Genomic DNA, 12389 nt, shown 5'->3' with positions numbered 1-12389 from the left:
CAACATGCTTCTTAATTGCATTGTGCCTTTTATTCTTAGTACCTTCATTTTATTATGTCAACATGCTTCTTAATTGCATTGTGCCTTTTATTCTTAGTACCTTCATTTTATTATGTCAACATGCTTCTTAATTGCATTGTGCCTTTTATTCTTAGTATCTTCATTTTATTATGTCAGCATGCTTCTTAATTGCATGGACTTTGACGAGCAGGTGAAGAGGAATATTCCTAGAGCGCCTAGACGGAGTGATCGAGCCCCGGTGCAAAATCCGCGTTACGCCGATGGTACCGATGGAGGACGAGGACGAGGAGGACGAGGAGGACGAGGTGGAGGTCGAGGACGAGGACGAGGTGGCGGCGGGGTACACATGGACTTTGACGAGCCACCCTCCGCTTCTGGCGACGTGGCTCCTGAGTTGTACCTTGAGGGTCCGTCTAGTGGGGAGGTGGAGATGGAGACGGAGTCTACACACGAGTCGGACTCTAGGGCTGAGTTGGAGGGTGATGGAGGGTGAAGGTGCGCCGAAGCCCTTGAAGATTCGTGGAGAAGCTAGAGTCCCCGATGCGAGGAAGGAGCCGAAGACCCATGATGACAAGGCCCTTATCATTACTTCGAGCGATGAGTAAGTGTACTACTTCAGAAATTTCGAACATGTATTTTCATCTTGGGCATAATAAATAATTTGGCATGTGTACTAATGTGTGATTTATTTGCAACAATCGGACATGGGAGGCCAAGCCCCCCCCCCCCCCGCATGAATAACAGCTTGCTTGGGCTCTGATTAAGAAGTTCTGGCCCGGCAGATACACTCCCCTTAGCACGGTCCCCGGTGGCCCGACGAAGCTAGCCACTACTTGGGCGGACTATGAGGATGCCCCAGCCGTAGGCTTCGCGACAGCTGCTGAGGCTGTGACCACCAAGTTCTGGGTAAGGCATATATTTCTCGAGCACCGTTCATAGTTGATGACCCTAATGTGCTAACTCATGACTTTCACAACTGATTTATGCATGATTGAAGTGCTTCTATCGTGTGGACCCGGAGCATGACACGCGGGCGCGTCTCACTTTGCGTGGCGCTTGCGAGAGGTTGACACCGCAACGAGTGGTACAACCAAAAGGTCACCTGCGCTAGTGCCTTCTGGGCTAACAAGGGTAAGAGGGTCAAGAAGGAGTACTATGTTGGTAACCAGCCTACGGAGGAATGGGCAATGACCATTGAGGAGTACATGCCGGTGAGTAAAATGTCAATGAGATTCTACATTGCTGCTTAGTTTTCATAGAATTATCTTGAGTTGAGTATTGCGTTTTCAGGTTTGTCCCGAGTGGGCCGAGCAGCATAGGGAGGCATGGGAGGAGCTGATTAGGGCGAGGTGGCTCAGGCGGGACGAGGAGTTTGCAGCCGTGTCGAGGCGTAACATGGAGAACCGAGGCACCGGTGGCACACACTGCGCGGGAAGCCGCGACTACACCCGCTTCAAGGGGAAAAAGGTATGTATATACATGGAACGACCTTCTTTCATTTCCCGTCATGTCTCATTTGTGATACGCATAACTCTTCTTTTCGCGATGCGGGTGGCCGAGGCAGCACCCGGGGTGGTGCTTCATGATGCCGAGATATATGACATGATGCGGACGAAGCGAAGCCCAATCCCGCATTGCCTCAGCCACGGTACTACGGCAATGCCAAGGCCGCCAAGGATGACTACTGCGACATGGTGAGGTCTCGTCACCCGGAGGTGGATGACCCCTTGCGCATGCCGACCGACCCGGAGTCGTTGGTCCTGTCGAGTCGCGGGCGTCCGCATGGCCGTTTCCCCTTTCTGAATAAGGTGGTCAAGCCTACCCACGCCACGAGCTACACGCGTCTCAAGCATACCCTCACCGCCGACAGCCCCCAGCCTCGTCCACGGCACCGCTCGTCCACCCGCCTACGATGTAAGTTTTCCTCATTTTCATCCTCTTTCCGGTTTTCCTTCCTACATGGCTAAGTGTTGACGAGATTCATTGTTTCTGAAATTGTAGCCTGAGTTCGAGGCGGCCTTCGAAGCCTGCAATGAAGTGTATCAGCAGGCCGCTGCCCAGTGGAATAGGCAGAATACGGCCTACATGGCGTATATAGGAGTAAGTCGGAATCTTTCTTCTCGCTAGTAGATGACAAGTCTCAGTTTGATGCTTTATTTCTGCAAAGCCTGACTTGTAACCTATCTTGCAGGAAATGATGATTTCTATGTCTATCGGTACACCGCCACCGGCTCGAGTTACCGTGGCGGGGGACATGCCTATCATGCCATCGAGGGCAGCTTTCGCTGCGACTTACTACGGATCCACACCGGAGGTAAGTTCTTTGCCAAACCTGTAGTTACCACTTTCCTTTGCCTCGCAAGTTGCTAACATGTAGGGAACACGTAGGGAACGGGATGCTCCGGGAACCAGGCCTCGCCGGGTGGGCGCGAGGTCACACCGGTTCATGAAGGTGGTCGGTCTCCGGGCGTTCGCTGGTGCCTCTCCGTCGACTACTCCTGGGACTACTCCCGGTGCCTCTCCGTCGACTTCTCCTGGGCGTAGTTTCGGTCCTTCTCCAGGTGGTTCTTCTGCAACTTCTACCGGAGCGCAACCCCGGGCTGCTCGTTTCGCCAACGATGTGGGCGGACACACCCCGCCCGGGTCCTTCCTCCGCTAGTCAGCACCGGGCTTCTTGCTTGCTACCTACTACTATGTATTTGGATGACATGGCACTCTCCGCTCTCCTCTTGTATGCTACTATGTGCACCATGTATGCTACTATGTGAATTATATGCTATTTGGTGAATTATGGCGAATTTGGTCGATTTTGGATGAATTTGGATGAATTGGACCTGCTGAACTGCATTGCAATTGAATTGGAACAGGATTTTGGCTGAAACAGCAAAAAAAAAATATGGCAGGCCTACGCCGAGGGCAATGCCGTCGGCATAGACCCTGGCATAGGGCCATATGGTCAGATCTATGCCGAGGGGGTTGCCATCGGCGTAGACCGCCGCACCAGGTCGCGCCACGTGGCCCGCTCGTCGCCAGGAGGAGTTGTCCTATGCCGAGGGGGTTGCCCTCGGTGTAGAGGCCCAGCTGGTTGCACCAGGTCGCGCCACGTCGCCTCTTCTCTCGCATGAGCCCTTCTCTATGCCGAGGGCCAGGCCGTCGGCGTCTCAGGCCCTCCGTTAACGGCGACGGCGTGACGGGATGCTGTGCCGAGGACACGTATGCCGAGGGGTAGGGAAGGCCGTCGGCGTATGGCGCCAACGCTGAGGGCCAGCCGTACACCGACGGCGTGGCTGCGTACGCCGAGGGACCTGGACGCCGAGGGCCAGGCGTGGCTACGCCGAGGGCAGTCGGCCGTCGGCATAGAGGCGCATTCCTGTAGTGCAAGCAAAGGAAACGGACTGGGCTAGAGGAAATTGGGGGGCAGATTCTTTGCAAACGAAACTGGGGGCCTGTTCTGTCGCTCACTTCGAAATGCCCATCGACGGAGCTGATCGTCAGAATGTCACGTATCCTACCGTCAGAGAAAAGAAGTGGCGATTCAGCAGATGGCACGGGACTTTGTTCAGTAGCGAGTTCCGTTGAGTAAAATGCATGCATCGGTAAATGACCAATCACGCGTTAACGCTTACTCAACACAGCAGCAAAAGAAAAATCTCAGTCACTTCTTACGTACGTACGTGTGGCCTGGTTGGGTGCTGCCGGTCAGTAGTGAACAATGAACAGACAATACTAGTAGTACTAATTAAGCTAGCTTCATTAGCTCCCTCTCCCTCCCACTCAACTTAGTTTCCTGCCGAAGCTCTTTTTCTGCGTTGACATCAAGTAACTATGGATCCATGATGAAAGTCGGAAGAAGAGAATTTTATGAAGGCCGGAGGGGAGGACTAGCTAAAGGAAGTTCAAGTCTCCGCGTTGTTGAGGGACTTGCTTGGTGTTCCGGGCTTCACATCAGTGGTATGAAAGTGGGGGCAACAACACATGTGAAGGGCAGAGTCCTACCTTTCAGGGTGAAAACCCAAGGTCTGGCCTTAACTGGTTGTGCCTGGCAATGACATTGGTGGAGGCATTGTTTTGAGAGCGGGGACTATCTTCAGGGTGAAAACCTAAGATCTTTGATCGGGCAACGACGGTGTTTGAGCACTGTTCCCTTCTTGGAGGCGTCGTTTTTGGAGAGTCTAATTCAGGTGTTGTCTTGGCGGTGGATGTATTGCTGTTGTTATGCCCGAGATACTATAGCGGGACTTTTGTTTCTTAGTTTTCTTTTCCTTTTTTTTTTGGATGTGTGCATCTGTAGTGTCATTAGGGTTGTGCGTTGTTGCAGAGGCTGGGTGTAATTGGTATCTCTTGATATTAATATATTCTGTTTATCGAAAAAAATTTAGCATGGTGGCCTTTTTAATGTGAATCACTAGGTTGAGTGTATTATGTTGCTGGTACAGATTTAGGCGTGTAACAGCAAAATACGAGTGCACTTGTTGTCTGCAGCCCACCATTAACTTTCCCTATTAAAATTCTTCGGTTTGATATTTATCTCTCCTACAATTCTTGAGTGATGTTCGCAACCAATGGTTAAGGTAAAAAAGTGATGACTTGTTTTCTAAATATAGTGACACTTCTTCGTGCATCTGCCTCGTCATTGTTATGTTTTCTTTTTGGAGGAGTTGCAGCTGTGTTTTTAAAATTAAAGAGCTACTAGTAACAATGGCATGTTTCCACACATGCTCGTGCTATATGAAGTGCCACTACATGTCCACGCCCGTATGTAGTGTTCTTGACACAAATCCTTATTATTTGCTTTCTCTGTTGAAGTTGAGCCGAGATTGTTTATCGGCCGAATGGCGCGTTCCTACACGCGACTTTGTTCAGGACCGAGATCCGTTGAGTAAAATGCATGCGTCGGGAAAAGTCTAAAAGACCAATCACGCGTTAACGCTTTTACTCAACACAGCAGCGAAAACAAAAGCCTGGTCACTCCCAACGTAAGTACGTGTGGCGTCAGTAGTGAACACACAATACTAAGCTAGCTTCCTTAGCTCCATCTCCCTCCCACTCAACTTAGTTTCCTGCTTCCTGCCGCTCCCTCACACACTGATCAGCGCAAGCGCAGCTCAGCCGCATATATTGTGCCGGCGCCGGAGACAACGATGGAGGCCAGCGACGATGATCCTGCCTTCGTGGCGCAGGGCTCCATCACGGGCATCAGGCTCACCGTCGCCTCCAACGAGGAGATCGTAATTCCCTGAGCTTTTTTGGCCCATGCCATGATCGACCATGGCATCCCCTTCTTCTTCCTCTTCCTACTCTTCTGCACGTAAGGGAAAAGCAAGTGATTAACCACATTGATGGATGATGGCGCGCGTGCATGCAGGTCAAGGCGCAGCCGATGAACGAGGAGTTCCCGCTGAAGCACCCGAACCAGCTCTCCGGGAACCCGGCGCTGGGCCTCCCGCTGCAGTTCGGCCGATGCGACTCCTGCGGCGCTGCCGACCTCGCCAAATGCGAAGGTAAGTCGCCGTCATCATCCAAGGTACGGTGTTTGGGAAAGAAAGCGTCTCGTTAGTTAGCTTTCCGTGCTTAACGCCTGCTAGCTAAATCATCTCGGTCAGCTAGCTCAGTTCAGTGAGTTTCCAGCCGAGTTCCTGCAACTAGATAAATCAAACTGTGAAAAACATTCAGCCAGATGAGTTTATTAGAACATAACATAAGTACTTTGGCTAGGCAAGATCACCTTGTTGGTACTCACTTTAGTGCTGACATTCTTGGTAAAACCAGTTCTGCAGTATTTATCTTTATTTATTTTCTTTTTTTAAAAGCGTATCTTTATTAGCTTGAAATATATATGTGTATCATTACTGCTAAACCAATCTGGTATTTTTCTTTTTTAAAAGTGTCTCTCTCATTATCTTACTGATACCCAACATCTACCATCTAATTTATCTCAGTCAGCTAGTTCAGTTGAGCGTTTCCAGACAAGTTCATAACCGTATTAAAAAAAAATTGAGGTTCCTGGAACTAGATTAAACAAACTGAAATATATTCAACTCAGTTCATTTTATTGGAATATAAGCGGTTAACTAGGCAAGATCACTCTGTTGGAACACAAATAGTTGGATACTATGGTCACAGCGACTACTCAATCTTGTAAACTGTCAGTGTCAGATATTCTTGGTAACTAAAATCAACGTTGTAGCATTTATCTCGACTCTGAGGTCGCTTGTGTTCATAAGCTTTCAGAAATACTCAAAAACATTGCGAGCTTTAAAAAATAATGAGAAGAGTTTGCCGTAATGGCAGCTACTCTGCCCCCCCCCCCCACCCCATGGAAATTCTGCATGTATGTCCATGTTTGCTTCTGCAATATTTCATCTAAGATTCGTATTCAGAGACAGTATTTTCTATGTATGCATACCGTGTTTTCTCCATTTTTGCTGACAAAACTGTCTTCTCGATCATGGCTGGCTGAAGGTCATTTCGGGTTCATCAAGCTGCCGGTGTCCATCTACCACCCAAACCATGTTGACGAGCTTACCAAGATACTCAACATGATATGCTTCAGCTGCCTCCAGTTCAAGAACTGCAAGGTATAAACCGAAGATCAAACCCTGAACAAGCAAACTTTCCAAGACAAAAGCATTGCCAGCATTAACATGGAAATTTCTGTACTTTGCAACAGAAGCAGGAAAGCGTGGGAAAGAAGAGCAACTTCAGTGCATGTCCACACTGTCAGGTAACTAAGCAGTTAAGTAGAAAAGAAGTGCACGTATTTCAGCTTAAACACTTAAGCAGTCTAGAATATGATGAGCTCAGTTTGCCAGTGACAGCAGCATAACTTGGATATTCCTAGAAAGATGTATGATGCAATTCGGTAATGGGTGTAGCGGTTAAAATAAGTGCAGTAACTACAATAATATTACTTTCTATGAAAATAAGATGACACGCATGGTTCACACACGTTGTTCAGTAGCCTAGACATTTTGCTATGCAAAAATGCCACCACATTACCCGAACACTCAAACAGCAGAAATCCTCTCAAACGGTTAAATTAAGACAAGTAATTAAGTTAATACTACCTTGGGACGGATTTAATCGGCGCAGGGTTAGCGTCCAGCTCCCGCATCTCATGTACAACCTCCGCGTCGATTAAATCCGACCGGAGGGACTAATATTTATAGGTTTGTGAGGAGCATGCCATGTGTACATCGCAAGTACTAATTAATTATACTGTGCCATGGTTTTATTTTTATCTGGAATGTTGTTTCCCTAAGTTTTTCCAACACACCAGCCACTAATATTTCCTTTTGTCAAATTCTGCATTCCTCTTGTTCCAGGATCTCCCACCGCTAAATGTTGCAGAAGTCAAGAAAACCAATGGAGCCATAAGCTTGGAACTGAGAGTGCCAGCCAGGGAAGAACTGGAAGAGGGATTTTGGAGCTTCCTTGATGAATACGGCTTTCACACGAAGGGCAGCTCTCGTCGCCGCCGTTTATTCCCAGAAGAGGTACTAGTACTAGATGAAGACTTGTTTCTCCTCTAGCAAAAGCCACCTTGCAAGAGAGGACATAGAACAAAAGCTCCAGAACATTGTTGCTGTACTTTTCATTAGAAAATGATTGCAATATGAAAAATTAAAAGATACTTCAAAAACAGGCACTAGAGATACTAACATTTTGATCTTCTGTTTCTTAGGTTCAGAAAATAATGGCAAAGATCCCTAGAGAAACAAAAAGGCAACTTGCTGTTAGGGGATATATTCCTCAGGATGGATTTGTGATGAGCAACCTCTCTGTTCCACCAAACTGCCTTCGCACTTTCAATGTTCTAGATGAAGCACTATTGTGCTCTCCTGTAAGTACCTTGTGACAAAATATTTTCTTCGCATAAGAAGTTCCTTCTTCTCACCCTAACTCTTGACTTTGTTCTTCCTTCTTTAGGATGCCTCCACAAGCTTGTTAAGGAAAGTCCTACGCATGGTACACGAAATAAACAGCTCAAGGGTTGGCCCTCCAACCTCTCAAGAACATGAGGTGGAAGCAGAAGATCTTCAGGCAGCCATCGCTGACTACATCAAGCTTTCAGGAACAGCACAGGTAAATCCCTAGTTTAACATGTCAATGAAGTACACACTGATCACAACTGTACATTGATAATGTGGCATCTATGGTCGTGCATCTTTTAAAGGGTCCTCGAGATGTGACTTTTGGAAATCAGCCTGCAGCAAAACAATGGCAGCAGAAGATGAAGTCACTCTTCATCAGCAAGAGCTCAAGCTTCTCATGCCGTGCTGTGATCACTGGCGACCCGTACATTCCAGTCAATGTAGTAGGACTGCCTGATAAAGTAGCAAGAAGGATGTCAGTGCAAGAGCGCGTGACAGACCATAACATTGCTAAGCTTCAAGGCATGATGGATAAAGGCCTCTGCCTGACATATGAAAATGCTGATTCCAACACGTACTCCTTGGATGTCGGGAAAGCGAACAAGAAACGAATTATACTGAAGGTTGGTGAAACTATCGACCGAAGAATTCTAGATGGAGATATCGTATTTCTCAACAGGCCACCAAGCACCGACAAGCACGCGGTCCAAGCTTTGTATGTCCATGTACATACTGATCATACCATCAAGATCAACCCCCTGATATGTGGCCCACTTGGAGCAGATTTTGACGGCGATTGCGTCCACATCTTCTTCCCAAGGTCAGTGATAGCAAGGGCTGAAGCTACAGAGCTTTTTATTGTGGAGAATCAGCTGGTGAGCTCGCACAATGGAAAGCTGAATTTTCAGCTCAAGAATGATTGTTTGTTAGCAATAAAGAAAATGTCTGGTAGAATCTATTCCAGAAGGGAAGCCCACAACTTTATAAACGCGATGTTGGCAGGAGGGATGACTCCCAATAAGCGACTATCAGGTGGACCAAAGTGGAGTTTCAATCAGATTCTGGAGACCTTACTACCAGAGGAAGACAAATTGTTAGTCAGAGATTTGGTTGCTGGTACTGTTACTCTGTCATCAATTCTGTCTATGAAGAATCTAAAGGAGGCAATCGAGTTTCTGAATCTTCTGCAGCCCCTCCTAATGGAATCGATACATACAGATGGTTTCAGCATAAGCCTGAGAGACTTTGATGTCACAAATCCAATACCAAAGACAATTCAGAATAGCTCAATTGATATTGACAAGTTCCGAGAACCAATCGTGGACTTCATCACTCATTCTTCTGGCCTTTCTTGGTTGGTTGATCCAAAGAGTGATTCTGCCGTGAACAAAGTAGTGGAGCAGATTGGCTTTGGGCCACCAGCTGCAGCGCAGCGGAAGACTATACTCTAGCAGCTTAATGGAGGATTGCTTATCCAAATATGAGAGCAAGTGTGGCAGCAGTACCAATGGTTTTATCAGGAGCTCATTTTACAATGGACTGAACCCATATGAGGGACTACTCCATTCAATATCTGCAAGGGAGAAGATAATACGTGCATCAAAAGGACTTGTGGAGCCAGGGAATCTTTTCAAGAATATGATGGCAATGCTCCGAGATGTCGTAGCATGCTACGATGGAACCATACGAAATTTGTGTGGGAACTCGGTTGTTGAGTTTGACGCGGAAAATTTGTCAAGTACTGTGACACCAGGAGATTCTGTTGGTATCTTGGCAGCCACTGCAGTTGCAAATGCTGCATACAAGGCAGTTCTAGACCCAAATCAGAACAACATGACCTCATGGGAATCGATGAAGGTGAGAGGATTTATCATTTCCATCTAAGGCTTGAGTTCACATGTTTTAACTTCTCTTTGCTACATTTACAGGAAATACTACTTACCAGGGCTAGCTCTAGAACTCATGAAAATGACCGAAAGATGATTTTGTATCTGAGCAAATGCTCTTGCGGGGAGAGCTTTTGCATGGAAAGAGCATCACTCGCAGTTCAAGCCTGCTTAAAGAGAATCAAAGTAGAAGATTGTGCCACTGAGTTCTCAATCCAGTATGTATCCTAAATACTTTATCAATTATTTATGATCCTATGGTGTTATGCTTTAAGTGAAGTACTATTGAACCATGCATTTATTTGTTATTCTAAGTGATAGAGACCTGAACAAGATTAACAAACTATAGTTTTCTTGAATGCTTTCAAGTAGCATCTTGCTGAAAATTAGATCAGTCCATTCAGCTTTATGATGAACTATACAGTTAGAAGCCAGTACTAGAACACAAGCAACTACTTATTACACATTTCAATGTATATTGTGAGTCACAGAACTAATTTCTTGTTTCAGGTATCAGAAGCATATAATGCAAGCAACACCTTGTCTTGTTGGTCATATTCACCTTGATAAGGTATTTCCTTCTACTTCTGAAACATAATCATGTTTTAACATTATGATCAAGATTATATGTTGAAGAGATCATATCCTGCCTTTACAGAAGCAACTGCATAAGATGAACATTACTATGGAAGATGTTCTTCTGAAATGCCAGGAAGCTATTTATAAACAGGGAAAGAAAAAGGGGCAGGGGAATCAAGTTTTGAAGAGAATTGCACTGATTTCAAGGTACTTTGATCTTTCTGATTTTGACCTTGAAATAGCATAGACTTTATATTCCAATTCTTTTGGAAGAATATATCAATATTTGGATTTACTGTTCAGATCCATTGAGATTTGAGTCCTTTCTTTCGCAAAAAAAAAAAATGATTTGAGTCCTTTGTTTACTAACATAAGATGAATAATGTCTTTCATTGTGTATTTGTACATAGGGAGTTTCCACCATGATATATTGAGAAAATCAAGCATGAATTTTAATGGTTTTATGCTTTAACTTCTGAACATAAATATGAAATTTCTTCTTTTCAGCGAATGTCTATGCTACAAGGATGGAGATGTTGAGAAATCCTTTTGCTTGCAGTTTTTCGTGACTGAAAGTGTCACCACAGAAATATCTGAATCTTCTGAGCGAATTGTTCATTTGATGGTCAATACCATTTCTCCTATACTCTTGGACACAATTATAAAAGGTAAAACAAGAATTCATATTCATACCTGGTATCATGCATACAGAACAATCCAGATGATTATGCTGATAGTTGTGCCTTATACAGTTCTCCTTATTAAAGATATTTGCGTGCATCTTCCCCCAGGTGATTCGCGAGTCCAGGAGGCCAACATAATATGGGTTGAACCACAAGCTGCATGTTGGATCCAGAACCCTGACACAGAACAGAAGGGTGAATTGGCACTGGAAATCACAATGGATATAATCTCAACTGGAGAGAGTGGTGGTGCCTGGGGAACAGCAATGGATGCATGCATCCCTGTGATGGATCTGATCGACACTACCAGGTCTGTGCCTTACAGCATCCAACAAGTTCAGCAAGTTTGTGGAATTTCCTACGCCTTCAGTCGAGTCACACAGGTCCAGCAAGTTCTTTACTTTTTGCCTTTGTGATAAATTCAGATCAACAATAGCTTCTATTGAAGCATTACTCACGCTTTGCTCCTTTTCTTTATCTTTTGGTCATCCTTCCAGCACCTTTCCAAGTCAGTTGGAATGGTTACAAAATCAGTTCTCAAAGAGCACCTAACAACTGTGGCAAGCAGCATGACCTGCACAGGTAAGCTGCACGGCTTCCACAGCTATGGTTGCAAGGCCACATTCCAGTCCCTGAGGATTCAGGCACCCTTCATGAAGGCTACGATCTCTGTAAGTCCTGAGTTCCATTTTATGTTGAACTCCACATGTTGATGTGCCAAGTGTTAGTCGTGATTAGAAAATGAGAAAAACATGTTGCAGAGACCAATGGAATGCTTTCAGGAGTGTGCAGAGAAGGTCTACTCTGATCAGCTGAATAGTGTTGTGTCCACCTGCTCCTGGGGCAACCGCAGCAATAGGGACTGGTTCAGCCTTCGAAATCCACTGGAATGATCCCAACCAGGTATAATATAACAACCATTTTACTTGCCTATGTCACTCATATTGCAGCACATAATCATATTCTCCCCTTTGCTCAAAACTTGTTGATCATTTACAGAGAGCTGGCAATGGAAATCTTGGAGGATATGGTTTATATGACTTCCTTGCCGCAGTAGGAAACAGCAAGAGCCACAGAAGATAACACAATTGGTCCCCTCGGTTCCTGCTTGTATGATGTTGACAATCTTCTCAAGAGGATGAAGTATTACTTTTGGGGAGGAAAAAGTCCAATCTCTCTGGACGGACAAGCCAAAAGTGGACCTCATGTTTCCTAATCTTCAGGGTAGGAGTGACTGAACGACAGCAAGAAACAAGGCAAATTAAGAGTAACTGGAGCCCAGCTGCAAATTGGCAAACATAATAAGCATACTGCCACAGGATTTGCCGGGAAAGTTTATACAAGAA

At 45.8% G+C, this 12389-nt stretch overlaps 1 pseudogene; it reads left to right on the top strand.

Moving 5' to 3' along the window:
* Positions 1–4583: 4583 nt before the first annotated feature.
* On the top strand, positions 4584–12281 carry LOC124662107 (annotated as a pseudogene).
* Positions 12282–12389: the final 108 nt, after the last annotated feature.

Source organism: Lolium rigidum, chromosome 6 (assembly GCF_022539505.1).
Source record: "Lolium rigidum isolate FL_2022 chromosome 6, APGP_CSIRO_Lrig_0.1, whole genome shotgun sequence".
Lineage (NCBI taxonomy): Eukaryota > Viridiplantae > Streptophyta > Magnoliopsida > Poales > Poaceae > Lolium > Lolium rigidum.
This window is presented reverse-complemented; position numbering and strand designations above follow the sequence as displayed.